Below are 23,667 nucleotides of genomic sequence, written 5' to 3' on the forward strand. Positions count from 1 at the left end.
AATAGAAATTAGATGTCTAGATTAGTTTTTATTTGTATCATCTTCCTTATTTTTAGGATTTTGCATAGTTCTTTTTTGAGAAAAAAGTTATATATTGTGATAAAATTTCATACAGTGCAGAATGATACACAATGAAATGTCTCTAATCTCAGTTCCTCCCCGCTGAGGCAGCTGCAACCCAACTGCTATTAATGGTCACTTGTGTATCCTTCCAAAATATGCATAGACTACAAGAAACTACACACACAAAAAATACATACACACACGTATATTACATAAATGGAAGCATCTATACCTTGATTTTTTTCACTTAATGATATATCTTAGAGGGTATTCCTTATCATTATAAACATGCATTTTTCTGTTTGGTTGCTTTTTTAGCAACATTTTACAGTTAAATCTTTGAAGTACACATGAAAGATGGAAAGAATGATACAGTAAGTACACATTAAGCAGATCTTATAATTAACAGTTTACAATATCTACTTTATCACATATCTATCCACCAATAAATTCAACTTATTTTCTTTTTTTAAAGATTTTATTTATTTATTTTTACAGAGAGGTGAAGGGAGGGAGAAAGAGAGGCAGAGGAGCATCAGTGTGGGGTTGCCTCTCACGTGCCTCCCACCAGGGACCCAGCCAGCAACCCAGGTATGTGCCCTGAATGGGAATCGAACCAGCAACCCTGTGGTTCCCAGACCAGTGCTCAATCCACTGAGCCACACCAGCCAGGGCTCAACTTATTTTCTTTTTCTTTTTAAATGCTTTTTTTAAAGAGTATTTTTTTAAAGATTTTATTTATTTATTTTTAGAAAGGGAAGGGAGGAAGAAAGAGAGAGAGAGAAACATCAATGTGCAGTTGCTGGGGGCCATGGCCTGCAACCCAGGTATGTGGCCTGATTGGGAATTGAACCTGCAACACTTTGGTTCGCAGCCCGCGCGCTCAATCCACTGAGCTACACCAGCCAGGGCTTCAACTTATTTTCTTTAATGCATTTCACAATAAGTGGCAGACATCAGTTCACTTTCTCAGAAAACACTACAGACTGTAGATCATCAACCAGAATAAAATGTGTATTTATAGTTCTTTATTTTTAAAAAAAGATTTTATTTGTTTTTAGAGAGGGGAGGAGAGGAAGAGGAACATCAATGTGTGGTTGATTTTTGTGAACCCCCTTCTGGGAACCTGGCCAGCAACCCAGGCATGTACGCCTAGACTGGGAATCGAACCAGCAACTCTCTAGTTCACAGGCCGGTGCTCAATCCGCTGAGCCAGCACACCAGCCAGAGCAATAGTTTTTTACTTAAGGGAAAATTTATATAAAATGAAATGTAGAAATCTTAAGTGTTAATGTTCAATGAGTGTTGCTAACAGAATACAACATAAAATCTAAAACTCTATCAAAATAGAGAACATTACCATCACTCCAGAAATTTCCCGAATGCCTCATTCCCTGTCAACTCCCACCCACACCCTCACCAGAAGCAATACTCTGATTTTTTTTTCACAGATTAGTTTTGCCTGTCCTAGAACTTCATGTAAGTGGAATCATATACTATGTACTCTCTTGTGTAAGGAGGCCTATTTCATTCAGCATAATATTTTTGAGATTCACTGATATAGTATATATCACTTGTTTATTCCTTTTTATTGTTTTTCATTGTATAAACATGCAATATATATTATTTTACATAAATGTAAATCATCCATCTCAAATTAATCTTTGTTTATGATGTGAGGCAAGGATTGAGTTTCATTATTTTTCCATGTGGATAGCCAGTTTTTCCTCTGCTATTTGTTCTCTTCAGTGTTGCATTGTTTTAGTGACTTTCAAAAATTAAGTAACTGTTACAAGTGTGGCTATTTTTCTGAACTTTTTTCCATTTATCTTTTTTTAAGAACTAAAAACAATTTTTGATTGATTTTTTGAGAGAGAGAGAGGGAAACATTGATTTCTTGTTTCACTCATTTATGCATTCATTGGTTGATTCTCCTGTATGTGGTCTGACAGGATCTAACTGGTAACAGTGGCCTATCAGGATTATACTCTAACAAACCGAGCTACCCAGTCAGAGAGCTCCATCATTCTTTAGGCCAGTATTATACCATCTTGAGTGACATGACTTTACAGTAATTCTTGAAATAAGGTAGTATATTTCTCCAAATTTGTTGTGATTGTTCCTAACTGCTTTCACTGTTCTAGATCCTTTTCATGCTATATACATTTAGGAAAATAGGTTATCAGCATGATAGGATTGTGTTTGATATTGCATTGAATCTGTAAATCAATTTGGGATAATTGACATCTTAAAATGAGTAAGTGTTCCAATTCATGAACATAGCAAATATCTGCATTTATTTAGGTGTTAATTTCTATCAGCCATTGCTTGTAGTTTTCAGTGTAGAGGTTTGCAACGTCTGTTGTTATATTTGCTTCCAGGACTATGATGTTTTTCACTGCTGTTGTAAATTTCATTGCTTGAATTTTAATTTCCAATTGGAGCTGTTTTATATGAAATATAATTGATTTTATATGTTACCTTGTATCCTGCAACTTTACTAAAATGACATAGTTCTAATAATTTTAGTTGTAGATTATGTGATATTCTATATACATTCCTTCATGAGATCTACACATAAGAAGATTTTTGTTTCTTCTTTGATGAATTTATATCTTTTTTGCCTTGCTGAAGTTTTTTATGATGAATGATTGTTGAACTTTGCCCTATGTGGGTGTTTTCCATTCAATAAACATGGAAAATTACAATGATTCATTGTTTGAATTAAACCAGTCTTATATTCCTGGGGTAAATGTTACATTGTTATGATATATTATATCTTTCTGTTTCTGAACTTTTAAAAAGATGTATTTATTTATTTTAGACAGAAGGCAAGGGAGGGAGAAAGACAGGGAAAGAAACATCAATGTGTGGTTGCCTCTCATGTGCCCCCTACTGGGGACCTGGCCCCCAATACAGGCATGTGCCCTGACTGGGAATTGAACCAGTGACCCTTTGGTCCTCAGGCTGGTGCTCAATTCACTAAGCCACACCAGCCAGGGCTGTTTCTGAATTTTATTTGCTTTAACAGTGTTAAGAGTTTTGTGCCTGTATTCATGAGGGATACTGTCTCCTAGTTTCTTTTTTTGTAATAGCTTTCTCAGGTTTTAAAATTAACTTTCTGTTTTGCCTTATAAAATGAGGTGTGAATTGATCCCTCTTCTATTTTCTGAAAGAGTTTAAGATTCATGTTTTTCTCTCCTTAAATGTTTGAGAAATTTACCAGTGAAACTATAAAAGCTTGAAATTTGAACAATTCTTTTTGGACTTTTAAAAAAATAACATTCAATATCTTTTAGATTTATTGTGTGATTTAGATTTTCTGTTTTATTTTTGTCACTTTTGGAGAGTTGTATTTTTTGAGGAATTAGCCTATTTTATCTAACTTATCTACTTTGTTATAAAGTTATTTATAAGATTGCTCTACAATATATATTTTAGTTTTATTATTTTTTTAAAAAATCCTCACCTGAGGATATATCCATTGAGAGAGAGAGCAACCTTATAAATAATTATAAAGAGAGAGAGAGAAAGAGAGAGACAGAAACATTGATGTGAGAGAGAACTATCCATCAGCTGCCTCCAGTACATGTCCTGTCCAGGGATTGAACCCACAACCCAGGCATATGCCCCAAGCAGGGTTCAAACCCACAACTGTTTTAGTGCACAGGTCAATGCTCCAATGAACTGAGCCACCTGGCCAGGGCAATATTTTTAACATCTATAAGATTTAATTATACTGGTATTTTGTACTCTCCCTCTTTTTTCCTTGATCAGCCTAAGAGTATATCATTTCTATTGAACTTTTCAAAGAATTCTTTTGACCTTGTTTGTGTTCTCTAATAATTTCAGTTTTCTATTTTCATGGATATATGCTCTTCATTATTTATTTTCTTTCACTTATTTTTAAAAGTTTTTAGAGAGGGGAAAGGAGGGAGAAAGAGAAACGTCAATGTGTGGTTGCCTCTTGTATGCCCCCTACTGGAGACCTGGCCCACAACTGAGGTATGTGCCCTGACCAGGAACTGAACTGGTGTGACCCTTTGGTTCTCAAGCCGGTGCTCAATCCACTGAGCCACACCAGCCAGGGCTCCTTCCACTTATTTAAAATGAAAGATTAGCTTTGCTTTTTTTTAAATCTAGCTTTTTGGAATGAAACTTTTTTCTACTATAATTATTTAAAACAATAAATTTTCCTCTGAGCACTGCTTTATCTACACCCCACACTTGATACGACATAATTTCACTGTTGTTATTATTATTGTTGTTATTGTTATTAAGTTCAAAATATATTTTAAGTTCCCTTGTGATTTATTCTTTCTTCTCCTGCTCATTTAGTAGTAAGTTGTTTAATTCCCAAGTATTTATTTCTTTTTCTAGATACATTGTTGTTATTGATTTGTAATTTAAACTCCCCTGTGATCAAAGAACATAACTCTGTAAGACTTAAGTCCTGTTAAGTGCATCATATTTTTGCTTCTCTTCCAGACATTGGTCTTTCTACACTTGAAAGGAATATGTACTCTTACAATTGTAAGGTACAGTGTTCTATAACTATTACCTCAAAGTGGTGGACAGAAGTTCTATAAATCTTCTATATTTTTTTTTCCTGAGCACCCCGGTTTTCCCAAGGAGTTTATTGGGCAGACGAGGGGACAGAGAGGCCTTGCTTCTGAAAGAAGGTGTTGACCCCTTGGTGGTGAAGCCTGGCTTGTGTTGGCAACAAAGGACCTGGTGGGGCAGCAGGAACTTAATCTTGGAGTCATGGAACTGCAAGACTGCCAGTCAATGGCACTAGCTGGTCGCTATCTCCTTCACTTTCATAATATGGATTGAGTGGGTGTGGGCATGGTGGCAAGCCTCCATGTCTTGGTATCACTGGGTGATGGTGCTTGCAGTTGTCAGGTCCCAGTATTCCTGGTACATGTTGTGGGTCCCACTTCAGGAGTTGTAATGCAGCCAGTTACCTAATTCTTCACCTGAAGTGGGAATTTTTTGAACACTTGCCCACAGCAGACAATTTCCCTTGAAGATTTCTTCACCTTCTTCAGTTGAGACACAAAATACCCACAGTGGGACTTGACAACGACATGGTTAGATGCAGAGATGCACATATGGAAAATGGGTGGTGCATGGCACTTAGGGGTGGGCAGGCTGAGCCCCACCACCTTATACTCTCTCAATGCCAGACCTTCATAGCATTCTCTCCATGTTTGCCACCACCCACAAAAGGAAGGAAATCTATATCTTTACTGGTTTTTGTTTTGTTCTTCAATTACTGAAAAAAGAATGTTAAAATCTATAGATATGGAAGTATCTATATTATATCCATATACTATGGAAGTATCAAGTTTTCTCTTTTACTTTGTCAAATTTGTTCATTATTTAGAATCTCTGTTGAAAGGTACGTAAAGCCCTGGCTGGTGTGGCTCAGTGGTTTGAGTGCCATCCTGTGAACCAAAGTTGCAGGTTCGATTCCCAGACAGGGAACATGCCTTGGGATATATATATCCATTTTCTCCTTTTCTCATCCTTTATGATATTTGTGTCATAGTATATATTTCTCCCCAATACAATTTATTGGCTGTAAGAAAAGTTGAAATTTCTTATCACATCTAAAACAAAAATCATTTTAAAGGTGATTTTATTGGTTCCAAGTGTTAATAGTTTACATATTAACATAAAGACTCTAAGAGTGTCAGTACCCCAGGATCATAGAATGTGAGAGCTGGAAAGACCTTAAAAATCATCCAGCCCAGTGTTTCCCCAGAGGAGCACTAGTGCCATTTTGAGGGAGATTATTCTTCATTGTGCAGAATTATCATGCACATTGTAGGGCTTTTAGTATCACTGGCACCCGTTTTCTAAATTAAAAAAAAATGCCAGTGACCATTTCCAAAGTCCCAACCGGGGCTATTGTAAAGCCCTCTATTAAGAACCATTGTTACTAAATCATTGTCCAGATTAAGAAACTGAGATTCAGAGAGATTAGGTAATTTGCTTGAAGTGGAACACCATTTTCTTAAAAACTAACTAAATCCCAGTTCTCATTTCAGTTCTCTTTTAACTGTACCATGCTACATCTGAGATTGGTGATAAAACTATCCCAGCTATAAATAAAACCTAAAATAAGCTAGGAGATATTGTTATTTCTTATGTCCTAAATTAATATCTGTTGGAAAAATCACCCTAAAGAAGTTAGGAGGTGGAGGCCCTGAATATGATTCGAGTATAAATTTCATGGACTTCCCATAGCCATTTAATCATTGTATTAGAATTACATTTCCTGTTATCCTGTCTGCTCAAGTGATTTACCCATGTTTATAAAATGCTCCATACAAAATCTTCACAGGAAAAAGCCCAATATAATCTCAGTAGAATCATTAGTGCTTTATTTTGGTTCTGTATAAATATGTGTACATTTCTATTTTTAAATTCTGAAAACCTCAGTTCTTAGTATTTTTTTCTAGACTTCAGAGAGCATGAATACAATCTTTTGCTGCTTACTGTCATAAACATAACTACTTAAACAGCTCGTCAAGCAGCTTGAAAACTAGTTCTCAAAGTTGTACTGCTCACACACAACTTAGTTTGTTCGTACATTTCCAGTATGAGACAGGTGCTTAACTCGGCCTATACAAAATCTGAACCTGTTTGAGCTGAGCGATGTGGTGAGCCCGGCAGGTGGCCTGGCTGTTGGATAACCACTGAGAAGAGGCTGTGGTTCAGAATGCCTGGGAAAAGAAATAACACAAAGTCTTGAGCAGGAAAAGGCTAAATATGTACTAGACACAGAGATTATGCCTCTTCTTTTAGACAAGAAAAAAGTTTAGATGGGACTGAAAACAAAGCCAAAAGGCAAATACATGAATAGATACATTTAGCAGATGGATGGGGCAAAAGGGTTCTGAGTGGGTGTTGGCAGAGACTGTCATAGTTCCCGGATTCTAACCAAACAGATTGATGCTGCTTAAGTATGTGAGACTTTTTTGGTTAGCATTTGTTAGTAATTAATAGGAAATATTTTCTTTTAAAAATATTTTATTTACTTTTAGAAAGAGGGGGAGAGAAACATCAATGTTTGGTTGCCTCTTGCACAACCCACACTGGGGAATCTGGCCTGCACCCCAAGCATGTGCCCTGATTGGGAATTGAACCGGTGACCCTTTGGATCGCAGGCCGACACTCAATCCACTGAGGCACACCAGCCAGAGCAATAGGAAATATTTTCACTAGAATATTTTATCACTAGGCTGCATTAGATAACTTATTTTTTTAAAGAAGATTTTATTTATTTATTTTTAGAGAGAGGGAAAGGGAGAGAGAAAGGTAGAGAAACATCAATGTGTGGTTGCCTCCTACACACCCCCTACTGGGGAACTGGCTCAAAACTCAGGCATGTGCCCTGACTGGGAATCGAACCAGTAACGCTTTGCCTCACTGTCAGGTGCTCAATCCACGGAGCCACACCAGCCAGGACAGATTAATTATTTTTTCATATAAAATATTATGTACCTACTAGAAACCTGCTATTGTTTTCTAATGCTGTAGTGAGAAATAGAAATACCAAATGATCTCACTTATATGTGGAATCTAAAAAAAATACCCAAACTCATAGATGCAGATTGGTGGTTTCCAGAGGCAAGGGGTAGAGGGAGGGTGGGCAAAGTGAATGAAGGGTGTCAAAAGGTACAAACTTCCAAAATAAAGTCATGGGGATATCATGTAAAGGATGACTATAGTTAACATTACTTTACTGTATTGTATATTTGAAAGTTGCTAAGAGAGCAGATCTTAAAATTTTTCATCACAAAAATTCTGTAACTGTGGTGACAGATGTTAACTAGACTTAACTGTGGTGATTATTTCACAATATATGCAAATATCAGATTATGTTGTACAGCTGAAACTAATATAATGTTATATGTCAATTACACCTCAATGTAAACATGCTGTAGCTACCAAAGGGCGGGGGGGGGGGAGAGAGAGAGAGAGAGACAGACAGACAGAGAGACAGAGAGGGAGAGAGAGAGAGGGAGAGAGAGAGATTTCTGAAGTTAACTTCTTCACTGGGGGTATATAGACAACAAGGAGGATTAGTAAGTTCAGGTGGGGGGTGTTAGGGAAGTCTCTGATAAAATATTGTCTGAGCAAAGACATGAAGGAGATGAAAGAAAAAGTGATGAGGATACCTAGAAGAAAGATGGGGGCAAGCAGCTGCAACACAAAGCATAAATCTAAGACTGGAGCAAGACTAGTATATTCCAGGAAAACAGTGACAATGTGACTGGAAGGGAGTAAGGGAGATGATAGTGGTAGGAGATGAACACTACTATTACTGTAGATTCATATCTAATTAGAAATGTATGATGAGTTTCATTTTGTGATTTTGCAAAAGGACAGAGGTAGCTATGTGTAAAACTTTTCCTCAATGTTTATATCATTTTATGTGTCCATTTCTTTTCCAGTACTGAACTTCTGTTCCCTTTATCCCTAACTTCATCTACACCTCTCTGTTCATCCTTTTTCTTCTCCTATAGAACTGAATTTAGCAGGCATAGCTCAATAAGTCCAGGAGAGAGGGCAGGCCTTTGTGGAAAAAAAATGCCAGTTCTGAGTATGAGCTTCTAAGATGGCCAAGTTGCATTCTCAAAGTCAGATTCAAGATTGTTCCAAGAGTCATGGGTGCCAGCCAATTTTTCCCCAGAAAAAAATCCAGGCTTCTCAGCTGCTGAGTCCTACTTCCTTCTTAGTCCTACTTAGTCTGTATTAATATTTTTCTATCAACTGTGATCTTAGAGTCTTCCACAGAGAGAAGTGTGTCACTCACAACAGTCTGCTTGAAGATGAGCATCTCTCCTCTACAGTGCTAGTAACTGACTTCTGGTCGTGATCTCCTGATTTTACTCCCGTCCAGTGGCTTGAGAACTGCTGAGTCCAGCAAATCCTTAGGACACCATTAACATTATAATATGTCTGCTATGTGCAAAGTAAGTTATAGTAATCCAGATGAAATAGGTTCATGGTTTAAACCAGGGGGAAATAGGTAGAGAGGGAGAAATAGAGATAGATTTCAGGAATATTAGCAGGACTTTGGGGTAGATTAAATACAAAATTTGAGGGAATAGGTATTAGAACTGACTCCTAAGTTTTTGACTTACCAAACTAAATGGAAAGTGGAACTATTCACCGAGGCTTGGCATACTGGAAGAGGATCTAGCTGGTGAGGGAAGATTATGAAGAAAAATTGAGTTTGGGCTATCAAGGAACATAAAGGACACATGGTCAAAGCCAAAAGGTAGGGGGGAGGGGGAGCATGGTGGGGTGAAAATAAAGACAGCTGTACTTGAACAATAATACAAATGTTAAAAAAGAAAAACTGAGTTTGAAATACCTTTACAAATTGAATACCAAGTAGATAGAGGGACTGAAGGTTTCTGGAGGTCAGAGGACAGATTTGCTTTGGAAATAAAAAATTTTGAAGTCATCAGCATATAGATATTAAATGGATCTTGGATAGCAAGGAAAGTTCCTAAAAAAGAAGGTAGAGCCCTGACTGGTGTGGTTCAGTGGTCACTGGTTCGATTCCTGATCAAGGCATATGCCTGGGTAGGGGGCATGCAAGAGGCAACTGATCCATGTTTCTCTCCCTCTCTTTCTCCCTTTATTCTCCTCTCATTAAAAACAAATAAATACAATCTTCAACAAATGTAGAAAAACCCTGGCTGATGTGGCTCAGTGTTTTGAGTTGCCAACCTTCAAACCAAAGGGTCACCAGGTCAATCCTTAGTCAGGGCACATGCCTGGATTGCTGGCCAGGTCCCCAGTAGGGGGCGTGCGAGAGGCAACCACACATTGATGTTTCCCTCTCTCCCCCTCTGCCTAAAAATAAATAAATAAAATATATTTTTTAAAAAGGTGGAGTGACTTTGGTGAATTAGTTGGAGATAGGGAGGGATTGTGGGATTTGAACAGATAAATTATATAGTATTTTAATGATATTAGAGAAATATAAACTGTTTTAAAAACAACTTGTTCTTAAAGCTTCTATTGATTGATTGAGGGAGAGAAAGAGAGACATCAATTGGTTGTTCTATTTATTTATGCATTTATTGGTTGGTTCTTATATGTGCCCTGACCAGGATTGAACCCGCAACCTTGGCCTATCAGAACGATGCTCCAACCAACTAAACTACCTGGCCAGGTTTTAAAACTCTTAGTTTCTGGAAATGTTCTAGCCCACAGAGAAAAATATTCTGCAGTTTAATCTCAACCATAACTGGCCTATGTGTGTTATGGAAGAATTTGCAGGTAACAGCTTATAGGGAGGACAGTACTATGGAGCCAAATGTAATAGTGAGGGTTGAGGTCATGAAGATGCCTTTATAGATCACACTTAGTGGGAAATAATAGGCTAATATTACAAAAATGTGCTGAGAATGCATTTCTTTTGTGCTTTTGGCTGCTAATCAGCTCGGCACAGCCAGTGGTCTTTGATATATAGCCACTCTGACTTCTGTGGTAGCTGTGATTAGAGACACTTTGAAATGAAAGCTACCTGTTCCTGCTGCTAAGGACAAAATAGTGTCAAAACTGGAAGTTTTGTTTTGTATCCAAGAAAGGAGGGTATAATTTGGGGTAAAGAGGAAATGGAGAGAGATCGGTTTCTTGGTGTATGGTAAAGAAATAGTTCACTCTTGATGCGAGTATCAGGTTCATAAATTGCCTAGGATAATGTCTGGCTCCCGCTGAATGCATAATAAATGTTTGTTGGAGTTGATCTTCTCTTTAACTATGTTTCTCACATGGAATTGTTGTAATTAACTTATTTTATCATCATCTGGCATGCTAATAATCAGGTCATTAAACAAAATAAACAACAGCCCCAGCTGGTATGGCTCAGTGGATTGAGCATTGCCCTGCAAAACAAAAGGTCACCAGTTTGATTCCCAGTCAGGGCACATGCCTGGGTTGTGGGCCAGGTCCCCAATGGGGGGCACGTGAGAGGCAGCCACACATTGATGTTTCTCTCCCTCTCTCCCGTCTTTCTAAAAATAAATAAAATCTTTTTAAAAAGCGACAACTGAAGAAGTGGTTAAATATTAATATTTAAAGTCCAGTATTCTGCATTATGTGTTTATTTTTAGTTTATTTTACACTAATAACGTAGTTCCTCACAAGTGTCCTGACAATTGTTCAATACTTCTTAGTAGGCAATTGAATTAAGATGTTCTGCAAGTATGGGAATATTGACCTGGTGGTGTTGAGCGGCTGTTTATCTTTACTGAGACAAGGACAAGGGAAAATGGATTTCAATTGTATAAATTAAACACCTTCTGTGACATCAGATAAAACTTATCTATATAAATTATTTGAAAATGACACAATACAACCAGATTAAACTTCCAGAAGCATAGCTCTGATCTTACAATTCCATACTCAAAAACTTTCAATGACTCCCCATTGTCAGAAGAATAAAATTAACTGCTTAATCAGGTTCTCTATGATTTGCTCTACCTTTCAAGGCTATATCCTATTCTTTGCCTTCACAGACCCTGAAACTTGACCTAAGCTATTCTTCACATTTCCTTGTTTCTCCATCCACGTTTTTTTTCTCATGCTGTGTCTTCTAAAGTGTATGTCCTTCCTCACACTCAGGTTTATTCAAATTTTATCTGTTCTTTATATTAGATTGGGTTCATTACTCAGTAAGTTATCTTTGATCCCTTCAGAATAATAAACTTTCCTTTCTCCAAAAACTTCCATGAGTTTTTTATGGTACTAATACTGATAGGCCAATCTTCTCTTTTTCTCTTTTCTTTTCTCTTTTCTTTTCTTTTCTTTTCTATTCTTTTTTCTTTTCTTTTCCCTTCTCTTCTCTTCTCTTCTTTTTCCTTTCCTTTTCTTCCTTCCTTCCTTTCCTTCCTTCCTTCCTTCCTTCCTTCCTTCCTTCCTTCCTTCCTTCCTTCCTTCCTTCCTTCCTTCCTTCCTTTCTTTCTTTCTTTCTTTCTTTCTTTCTTCTTTTCTTTTTTTTTCATGTGCCAGGGCCAATGATCACTAGATGCCTGGGTACCAAAAAATCACACTTCTGAAATCTCTGATGTTGATTCTGCACATAGAGCAATCAAGCTGCCCTATGTGTGCCAGTCATGACAGAAGTCCTTTTTCTTGAAATTCTCAAATCCCCAAAGCTATAATAGAAAATCTTTCAAAATTTATTAGAAAAACCAGAACTCACCTGATTTTATTTAGTAGTAAAATCTAACCTGATGTGATTTGAGACTTTCTCTAGTCTTTATAGTAGACTCCTTTATCTGTGGGTGATAGTTCCAAGATCCCCAGTGGATGCCTGAAACTACAAATAGTACCGAATCCTGTATATACTACATTTTCTTTCTACATGTATACCTATGATAAAGTTTAACTTATAAATTAGGCATGATTAGAGATTAACAACAGTAATTAATAACATAATAGAACAATTCTAACAATATACTGTAATATAAAAGTTATATGAATGTGGTATTTCTCAAAATACATTATTGTACTGTACTCACTTCTCAGTTAAAGGTAGCATTTTATAGCTTCCCTTTGGCATATCCAAAACATCGCCATTCTTGTGCTTTGGTGTCATTATTAAGCACAGGCATACCTCATTATATTGCACTTTGCTGTATTGTACTTCACAGATACTGTGTTTACATATACATTAAGGCAAGAACCCCCCCCCCAACAAAAACATTGACTCACTGAAGACTCAGATGATGGTTAACATTTTTTGGCAATAAAGTATTTTAAAATTAATGTATGTACATTGTTTTTTAGACATAATGCTATTGTATGCTTAATGACTTACACACACTAGGAAACCAAAAAAATTTATGACTCACTTTATTGGGATATTTGCTTTATTGCAGTGGTCTGGAACCAAACCTGCAATATCTCTGAGATATGCCTGTAAAATCATGGTTACTTCAACACAAGCACTGAGATACTGCAATGGTCCATTTGATAACCTAAATGGCTACTAAGTAACTAACAGGAAGGTACTGTATACATACTGGATGCACTGGACTAAAGGATTATTTGTGTTCCAAGTGGGACATGGCTAGATAGACTACAGGGTGTGCAATTTCAAACATATGAGTTGTTTATCTCTGGAAATTTTGATTTAATATTTCTGGACTACTGTATCTCAGTTTAGTGTTAATATTCATGTATTTCAGTTCAGAAATATAAATGTGTTTAACAATGAACTATTTCCCCAAATTTCAGTCAGTGTGTTTTTAAAAGGCAGTATATAGGTCTTAGTGCTGTTCTAAGTCTGAAAATTTATAAATTCTGAACTATATCTGTTTCTAAGGTTTTTGGATAAGAATTATAAACTTGATTATACTCATATACAGTGTCATTTTTTGCTTCCTAACACATAAACAACCATTCTATTCTGAGAGTATCTGACACCGGTGAGTCTTGGTGGGAATTAGAGCTTCATCTCCATTGTGGAGTTTGGAGTGCTCAGGTAACAAAGTGCCTTTTTCTTCCTGGCACCTGATCATGTATGTATATAACCTAGACTTTACCAATTGAATACTTCTTCCAAGGATCTTGAGTTCTGAAGGAATCATGCAAAGAAAGAGGGAAAATTGGAGCTTGTACACTGAGGTAGTAGAATCAAGTGGCCAGTGGTAGTGTTGCCAACACCAGCTGCTCCTGTATTTCTCACTGCCTAATTTCCTTTGGTTCTTGAGTGTTTCTGAACCTACTTTGCCAGACTTCCTACTGGTTGTCCTGTCATCTATCCAATATCCTTTCAATAAATGTTTCTCTATTAAGTGAGCCAGAGTTTGTTCTGGTATTTATATCCAAAAACCTTAACTGAATTTAGACTATTTTTTCCATCTTCCCCTGTCTTAGTTCAGATTCTATAACAAAGCATCATAGACTGAGTAGTTTATAAACACCACATAAATTTATATATCACACTTCTGGAGACTGGAAGTTTGATATCAGTGTGGTGCCAGTGTGGTCAGGTTACAATGAGGGTTCTTCTGGTTTGTAGACTGCTGACTTCCCATTGTGTTGTCACATGACAGAAAGAGAGCTAGTAGCTATCTGACCTCTTGTTATAAGGGCACTAATCCTATTGATGAGGGCCTTACTCTCATGATCTAATTATCTCCCAAAGGCTTCACCTCCTATTACTGCCACATTGGGATAAGGGTTCAACATATGAATCTGGAAGGACATAAACATTCAGTCCGTAAAACTATACTCATCTAAATTTGAAGCTCCTAAAAAATAAAAATAAGCCCTGGCTGGTATGGTTCTGTGGATTCAGTGCCAGCCTGCGAACCAAAGGGTCACCAGTTAGATTACTGGTCAGGGCACATGCCTGGGTAGTGGCCCAGATACCCAGTAGGGGGCGTGTGAGAGGCAACCACACATTGATGTTTCTATCCCTGTTTTTCTTCCCCTCCTCTTTCTCTAAAAATAAATAAAATATTTTAAAAAATCATATTTTTTCATCTTAGTGTACTCAAAACACCTAATAATAACAGAAAATTGATTACTTTTACATATGGCAATCACAAGATCATATTGGTATTTTAGAAGAATCCTTTAATGTATGGAAAATGGCATAGCAAAAGAAACATTAGGAGTACTCCAGTTGGGAGGTGATAGTGTTATGATTAATGTAGTGAAAGTAAAGATAAAAAGAAATTTTATGGATTTAAGAAATTAAGGTGTTCCGGATTTAGTGATTGATTGATTATGGTGGATAATAGGAAGGAGGAGAAATGACTCCTAGATATCTGGCTTGAGTCACTGGTTAGATAGTGGTGGCATTCAAAGAACATAGGAGCAGTGGCTGTTTTGGGTGGTAAGGAAGATAACTGGGTCAGCTGGAAATATTTTGAACTCCAGGAGCAGAGGAGAGAGGTCCTATAGCAAGAGTGATGGGTCTAACACTTAAAGGCAGAGATTGGGTTATCATTACAGTATAGTTGGTACTTAGCCCTGGCTGGCGTAGCTCAGTGGATTGAGCATGGGCTGTGAACCAAAGTGTCACAGGTTCGATTCCCAGTCAGGGCACATGCCTGGGTTGCAGGCCACAGCCCCCAGCAACCGCACATTGATGTCTCTCTCTCTCTCTTTCTCCCTCCCTTCCCTCTCTGAAAATAAATAAATAAATTCTAAAATAAATAAATAAATAAATAAAAATTAAAAATAGCACAATATTAAAAAAAAAACAATATAGTTGGTACTTAAATTCATGGGAGTAGATGACATTTCCCAAGAGGAGAGTATAGATTGAGAAGAAAATAAGACCTAGGGCAGAGCATTGAGGAACATGGAAGTGCTTAACTAGAGCTGAGGAACTGTCAAAGGGGGAACAAGAGAAGCAAGAGCATTTCACTATGTATTGTGATGGTAACAAACCATAACACATGATCATTGTCTTCAAAAATTGGGTGAAGGGAAGAAACAAGCACATCAATGCAAAACAATGTGGCATGTTAAATCAGGGGCATACTAATATGGGTATAGGAGAGGTGAATGCAAGGAGAATCACAGTAATAAATGAGACTGAGACACATTATTTGGAAGTCTACTTAGCCACTTATCTGTATGGCATATAGTATATTCATGGGTGTGTGTGTAATATCAAATGACCATGACACAAGACCACATATTTAATATTAATCTTTCTCTGATTGGATTTCATTTCAGTTCAACAACATTTTCTTTCTCTACTATTTCCTTTAAACGGCTTTGTGGTGCACATTGCTTTTGGTCAATAGAGATTTTCTTTCTTTTTTGCCAGTATAAGGAAGTCCATGGTTTAGTTAGAAACAGCCAAACATCTGATAACCTCTTTAAAATATATTCCAAATAGCCCTGGCTTGTGTGGCTCAGTGGATAGAGCTTCAGCCTGAGAACTGAAAGGTCACTGGTTTGATTCCTGCTCAGGCACATGCCTAGGTTGCAGGCCAGGTCCCCAGTAGGGAGCGCACAAGAGATAATCACCCATTGTTTCTCTCCCTCTCTTTCTCCCTCCCTTCCCCTCTCTGTAAAAATAAATGAATAAAATCTTAAAAAAATAAAATAAAATATATTCTGAATAAATGTTTTAAAAGTTACTATTAACACATTCTGAAGAAAATTATTTTTTTCCTTTTTTAAAAGATTTTATTTATTTCTTTTTAGAGAATGGAAGAGAAAGAGATGGAGAGAAACATCAATGTGCGGTTGCTTCTCGCATGCTTCCCAATGGGGGACCTAGTCTGCAACCCAGGCTTGTGCCCTGACTGGGAATCGAATCAGTGACTTTTTGGTTTACAGGCCAGCACTCAATCCACTGAGCCACACCAGCCACGGCAAGAGAAGTATTTTTTATTTGGCTGAAAGTGGCTGTGTATGAAGTAAGTTGAGCATCATCATTTTATTGGCTTGCTCCTGGTCCTTGATTTTTTTCCTCTCAGGAGGAAATTGTTTAAAGCACAAAGAATTCCCAGTTTCTAATTCCATTTCTGTTGCTAGCTAAATTTGGAACCTCAGAAAAGTCACCTTTGCCACCTCTGGGCCTTGGTTGCTACATCTTTACAAAGGAGCTGCTGTCAGCTCCAGAGACCTCATAGAATTGTGGAAATCAAGGAGAAATAGATGCCAAATTGTTTGGGTAACATAAAGTGTGTGGAAGACACTAGTGCTCTTGCAATTTTCTGTGTGCTCCGCTATAGAGCCTAATATCATTTTAGTTATGTTAAGACTGTGTGAATACTCTGGTTAATGGGCTATGAGTAGGTGTGACATGTGTCACTGCTAAGTCAAAGCATTAAGAGTTCATATGCTATCTCTGAGCTCTCTATTCCTCTTCCTTAGTAACCATGAAGACAACATGTTGAGATAGTGGCATAAAAATGGAAGGAAAACCTATCTTTGAGTCACTAAGTAGAAGGAAATCCCACCTCCCAAATGATCTTCAGTTTACTTTGCATGAATGAGAAATAAATTGTTGCATCTCTGAGATTTTGGAGCTATATGTTACTAAAGCATATCTAAACCTCTACTGGTTAACCCAGTATTATAAGCATAAGGCATTGTTATTTGAGATGTTCTATGGAAGTGTGTGGTAAAGTAGGGATATGAAATTCTCAAAAGCTTTTGGTGGTGGTCCTAGCAAGAGAAACTAGAGGCTTTATGGTTTCTTTAGCAAAGATACTTCATTTCCCAATGTCTTTCCAGATTACCTAAAAATTTACTATTCCAGCCAAGGTATCAGCTCTGCTATGGGTCTTATTTTGATGCTAAGGCTAAAAGCTCACTTCTGCCATTGCTTCCTGCCTTTCAGATTATTCATACAAGATTAAGATTTAGAGGCCTGGTAGTGCTGGCTGGTATGGCTCAGTGGATTGAACACCAGACTGTGAAGCAAAGGGTTGTTGGTTTGATTCCCAGTCAGGGCACATGCCTGGGTTGCCGGCCCCCAGTAGGGGGTGCATGAGAGGCAAACACAGATTGATATTTCCCTCCTTCTCTTTCTCCCACCCTTCCCATCTCTAAAAATAAATAAATAAAACCTTAAAAAAAGGATAGAGGCCTAGTAAATGCTCCACTGGGGCCAGTAGAATAGAGGTAGGGATGGGACAAGGTTGGGAGATGTCAGTCCTATGAGGTTATTTTCACATAACCCCCTCTTTATTTCTTCTTTGCTTATTTTATATTTTTATTGTCTGTTTTCTATACTCTGCTTTCTATTTATTTTTTACTCATATATCTTCTTAGTTTTTTGAGTGGTCACACCATGCTCACGGCTGTAAGAAATACAGGCTAGTTTAAGGTGTTATGCATGCCTTTAGGTTTATAATACATTGTGGAGATAAGCTTTACACACAGCAAAGAGGACTAGTGTAAAACTAAGTGATTTAGTGCTAAACTGAGAGACAAATTATAAATGCTGTAGGAGACAGCCGACAGGAAAAGCAGTGGAGATTATTTGGATGAGGAAGAATTTGGAACTGGGGGCTTGGCTTAGGAGGCTGTTGCAGTAATCCATGGGTGAGGGGATAAATATTTGGAATCTAGCATAGAGAAGAGAGATAATTCAGATGAAAATGACAGGCATTTTGAAAGAAAATGGATAGAGTTTGTGACTAATGGAATGAGAGTTATATGAGTAGGAAACACCAAAGATTATTGAAAATTTTAAGCCTGAATAGCTTAAGAAAATAAAACTGTTTTTAACAGGGACAGAATTATTTAAAAATAGAACAGAATTTTATTGGAAGAGGTAGTTACGGAAAAGGGAGTTCACTTACAGATATAAGCTTTTGGGGGAGAAGAGCTCACAAGTCAAGAAGACATGTCTACTATCCAGGCAGATCTGTTAGCACTAGGAGCCAAATGAAAAGATCAAATTAGAAATGTGTGTGATATGTGAAGCCATAGTATGATGAATTGGTGGAGGATTGGATGGAGGATAAGTGTATCAGAGAGACTGGTAAAAACAACTGGGGATGTTTATTCATTCAGTCATTCATTCATTTATTCATTCAACAAGCATGTATTCAGCACAAAGTATGCGTCATGTATTTGTTAAAACATTAATTGCTTGCCCTGGCTGGGTGGTTCAGTTGGTTGGAGTGTTGTCCACATACCAAAAGTTTTGGGATTTGATTTTTGTTAGGGGCCCATATGGGAGGCAACTAATTAATGTTTCCCACATAGATATTTCTCTCTCTTTTTCCCTCCCTCCCTCCTTCTCTGCCTACCCTCTGTCTATCTCCCTCTCCCTTCCTCTATCTCTAAAGTCAATAAACATCCTCTGGTGAGAATTTTTTTTTTAAAACATATTGATTACTGAACAGATTGGTAATTGGGATTTGGGTTAATTTTACTATCTCAGCATTTCCAAGATGGAATGCAGGAACCATAGTAAAAATGGTACCTATATTTGAAAAGTTGTTTTACAGGCATTCTTTGTATTTAGAGCCTATCTAATAAAAGAAAACCAGCACAAAAATTCTTTCATTTGAAACATGAGACACTATTTGTCTTGAATGAAGGAGCTTGCCGAGTCTGTAGCTATGGCTTTAATATTATTATATTAATGTAGAAATAAGGGTTAGTGTGCTACATATATATTGCGGCTTCCACATGGCTTTTAGTGATGGCCACTTTAAAAAAAGACATTCAATATTTTAATTAATCATGACCACAAATTTGAGGCAGGTTTTAGCTAAAAATTATGAGGTCGTTATAAAGATTTTATGTATTTATTTTTAGGGATAGAGGAAGGGAGGGAAAAAGAGAGGGAGAGAATCATGAATGTGAGAGAGAAACATCTATCGGTTGCCTCTTCATGCACCTAGACCAGACCAAACCTGCAAGCCAGGCATGTGCCCTGACTGAGAATCAAACCAGTGATCTTTTGCTTTGCAGAATGCTGTCCAACCAACTGAGCCACACCAATCAGGTCTATGAGGTTATTTTAGAAATCAACAAAATGACTCTGTATAGTAGGGAAAGCCTACTTGCCTCAGAATGATAACAGACTATAGAGGACAGAAGAGTGTACAGGATAACAGAAATAAAGAGAAAAGAATGATTCCTCATAAACCAGCTTCTCACCATACCTCCACAGATTATGGGAGGAGAAGTCTGGCCTTGAAAATTACCATGTTTAGCCCTAGGTTGAGATATTTTGCCAAATTTTCCTTTGCAGAATTTGTTTACAAGTACCCTCATGGTCCAATTGCAACATTTCTTAGATCGCAACTCCTTTTGTTCTTTGTTTTCAAAACTCCAGGCAATATGTAGCTTCTGTATTACAGAAAGATGAGTTTCCTGGAGTGCCCTTCAATGGGGAAATATACTGATTCTTTTGTTAATGGTTTTCAAAATTCCAGGCAATGTCTGGCTTCTGTATTACAGAAAAAATGAGTTTCCTGGAGTGGAGTGCCCTTAGAGTTGCTTCTTCAAAATTCAAGAGCGTGTGTGGAAATACACTGATTCTTTCATTTCTACCCAATAGCTGTATCGCAGTGCAACTACCTAGGGTTAAGTGGAATATTTAATTAGATCAGAAGTCTTGGCTTGCTTAGTACAATTTTAACCAATCAAATCAGCTGGCAATAGATCAAATACGGATTGGTTGTCTAAAAGTTGAAATCTCTCCTAGGAAGAAGAGGTATCTGAACCTTCTCTAGGTGTCAGGTATTTTCTATATATTTAAGGACCACTTCATAGATAAGGATGGAGGCAAGACATTTGCCAAATTGAATTCACTGTATCAGTGTGTGTTTGTGATCAGAACAATAAGAGCCTTATGCTATTTACTATTGACTAAAACTTAGCTCCTTTAGTTTAGAGAGCTTTATTGATTTTATGGTTATTTTTGAAACAGTATGCATTTAATATCAGTATTTATTTCCACAAAATGCAAAGTTTACATTCAGAAGAAATTTTTACCATGTTTGAATGTTAGCTTAAAACTAACAAAAACCAAGTATCCTTGTGCTAAGAAAATAACTCCAGGACAGAGGGGAAGCTTTGCACCTCAGCCAGTAAATCCTGCTTCTTAAGCTAAGTGTGCATAAGGCTTTCCCACACGTCTCCCGTTGCTACGGAAACCTCTTTCGGTGTCTGAGCTCTAAACAGCTGACTCATTTCAAAGTCTGGCTCTGAAACCTCTCAGCTCACAGTTTAGAGAGACAAATGGAAACAAAGAAAAACAGAAACAATGAAATAGCAATATATATTATTTAATTAAAATTAATAAATTATGTGTCTTGATATATAGGGAAAAGGTAAGGTAATGCAAATCCCCAGTTGTTACAGACTGCAGTGAAGATATCATAGAAACGTGGAGTCCACAGTCTATAAAAAGATTTCTGTCCTCTGGATTTAGTGACACAGAATAAAACTGAAGCTTAAGACTCCTTCATATCAAAACAGTTCAAGCAGATACATATGTAAATGAAAGTAGAGAGCCTGGCCAGCAAAGCAGCAATGGGTGGGAGTGGAGGAAGAGAAGGGGGAGGGGCAGAAGTAATTAAGAGTACCCCAAGCACTCTTAGGAAATGTCTAAACAAAGCTCTGCCAAGAATGTGCTAAGGGGGTCTTCTTGCTTTAGTCTCTGTCTTTGGCCCTATTAACTCAGCATATTCAATGAATGCACTTTGGCATGTTTATTAAATGGGCAGATACCCCAAAGAGAGGAGCTAGAGTTTAGGCCAGAAGACCTCTAACATTCCTTCACCATCTCTGACTAAGGAAGTAAATTTCCCAGCACTCTTGTTGTCAACTGGCCCAGGGGATTGGTGGGATATTGTATATATTTTTATATTTACAACTAGAAATTGTCACAGGTATTAATGAAACTTTGAATCTGAACTCCTGAAAAAGTGATTTACTTTTATATATTAGAATCAACTTTAGTTTTGTCAACGTAAGAAACATCCAAACCTGTAAGAAATTTTATTTGTTAATTTGAGCCAAACTGATGACAGTTTCTGGGAAGCTAAACCTCAATGGACTGAGAAAGTGCTCCACTAAATATCAGTTTTACTACTTGTTTCATACATCAGAATCAAAGGGGAAGATGTAAGGGAGTTGCATGAAATCCAGTGGTGATTAGGGAAGCGGGGGGGCGGCGGGGGGAAACAAAGCAGGGGCTGGGCAAACCTCTGGGACTGGATAAAAAGTAAAATGAATAGACACTTTTTTTTTACACAGATGAGGATGGGATAGTTAACAGTCAACAATGAACCTGATAACAATAACGATGAGGGGATTTGTGGTCTCCCCTCTGGTTGGTGGTTGTGCTTGGAGGAATTGGGGAGCAAATTTGATATTCCAAAGGCATATTATCAGGTATGCCTAGATGCAATAAAATGACAGGCTCAGTTAAGGTAAAAACTGAACTTTGTTACTGAAAAATGCTGCCCTAGGACATGACTGCCTGCCACGAACTGCTGTTAGTTCTAATTTGAGGCCCACCTCCCTTGTTACTTTAGATCTGAGTTTGTAATGCGCCATTCAGGCCTCCCCTGAGTTTGTCAGGTTTAGCATGTGACCTCTTTTTTGTCTTCCCTTTGGTCGTGAGAAACTTCCTTTTGAAAACTCTGTGGTAGGGATTAGGAAAAAATATCTGTTTTTTGGACATGCCTGTGTAAACATAGGAAACATTCAAACCCGTAGAGAATTTTGGTGAGTTTTTTTTTTTTTTTTAGCCAAACTGGCAACAATTGCTGGGAAGCAAAATCTTAATGGACTGAGAAATGCTTTGGAGAATGGAAGTTTAGCCCCTTATTTTATACATTACGATCAAAAGAGAAGACTAAGTGGGTTACGTGAAATCCATTGGTGATAGATTAGGGAGGTGGGAGAAAGCAATGCAGGGAAAACTTTGCGACTAGATAAAAAGTAAAATGATGGACACTTACTTTCACATTGGTGAGTATGGGATAGTTAATAGTCAACAATTAACATGATAACAACGAGGGCATTTGTGGTCTCCCCCTAGTGAGGTGTCTGTGCTTTGAGGGGTCCAGAAAAAGAAAATTTGACTTTCCAAAGGTATATTAGCATAGATGCAAAAAAAACGACAGGCTCAGTTAAGGTAAAGATTGACTTTTGTTAGGGAGAAATACTGGCGTAGCACATGAACTGCTTTTAGTTATAAAGTTTTAATTTCAGACCATCCTATGTGGTTCCTTTAGGTCTCTTGAGTTTGTAAGTCTGCCTTGCAAGCCCAAGGTCTCCCCTGAGCATGCCAGGTTTCGCATGTGACTCCTTTTCTTCTGCACTTGGTTATGTCTTCACATTTCAATGCAGGAAATGTAGATACATAAATATAGATATTGTGATTTGTAAGAATCATCTGAATGATCAAATATATATTTCTTATATATTTGACTTCCTTCACAATTCCTAGCTCACAGCCCCTGGAACTCCTGGAATTTCCTAAATGTTGAGAATGATAAAAAGTGTCTTTTGTTATGTTGATGGTGACTTTTGGAAAGCACCTGAAGGTGGGGCTCGTTGCCAGGAGACCCAAGCAAGTGATTAGAGGGTTGGAACTTTTAGTCCCGAAACCAGATCTCCAGGGAGGGGGTAGTGGCTGGAGATTTAATTCATCTGCCAATACTCAGTGATTTAATTAGTTGATTATAACTATGTAAGGAAACCTCCATAAAAACCCTAGAGGACTGAGTTTGGAGAGCTTCTGGGTTTGTGAATATGTGTAGATTTTGTCAGAGAGGCTCTCTTGGAGAGAGCTCCTTGTACATATCTTCCATCTAGCTGTTCCTTTTACAGTAAACTAATTGTGTCTTGAGTTCTGTGAGCTGTTCTAGCAAATTAATCGAACCCAAGAAGAGGATTGTGGAAACCTGACTTATAGCGACTCAGTTGGAAATACAGGTAACAACCTGGTCTTGTATCTGGTGTCTGAAGTATGCGTGTATATCGACAGAGTATAGTTGTAGGACTGAATCCTTTACCTTTGGAATCTGATGCTTTTTCTGGGTTGATAGTGTCAAAATTGAGTTGAATTCTTGGACACCCTTCTGGTGTGGAGGAACCTGCTGCCCCCAT

General features: G+C 37.6%; 1 non-coding gene and 1 pseudogene across 1 annotated transcript; both read right to left on the reverse strand.

Annotated features, from left to right (window-relative positions):
• Positions 1 to 4,620: 4,620 nt before the first annotated feature.
• On the reverse strand, positions 4,621 to 23,667 carry LOC123819063 (annotated as a pseudogene).
• On the reverse strand, positions 12,098 to 12,230 carry LOC123819160. Its single transcript, XR_006785797.1, has one exon. It is a non-coding gene; the product is annotated as a U11 spliceosomal RNA (small nuclear RNA).

This window comes from Phyllostomus hastatus, unplaced genomic scaffold, assembly GCF_019186645.2.
Source record: "Phyllostomus hastatus isolate PE091 unplaced genomic scaffold, TTU_PhHast_1.1 phas_contig_30, whole genome shotgun sequence".
Classification (NCBI taxonomy): Eukaryota; Metazoa; Chordata; class Mammalia; order Chiroptera; family Phyllostomidae; genus Phyllostomus; species Phyllostomus hastatus.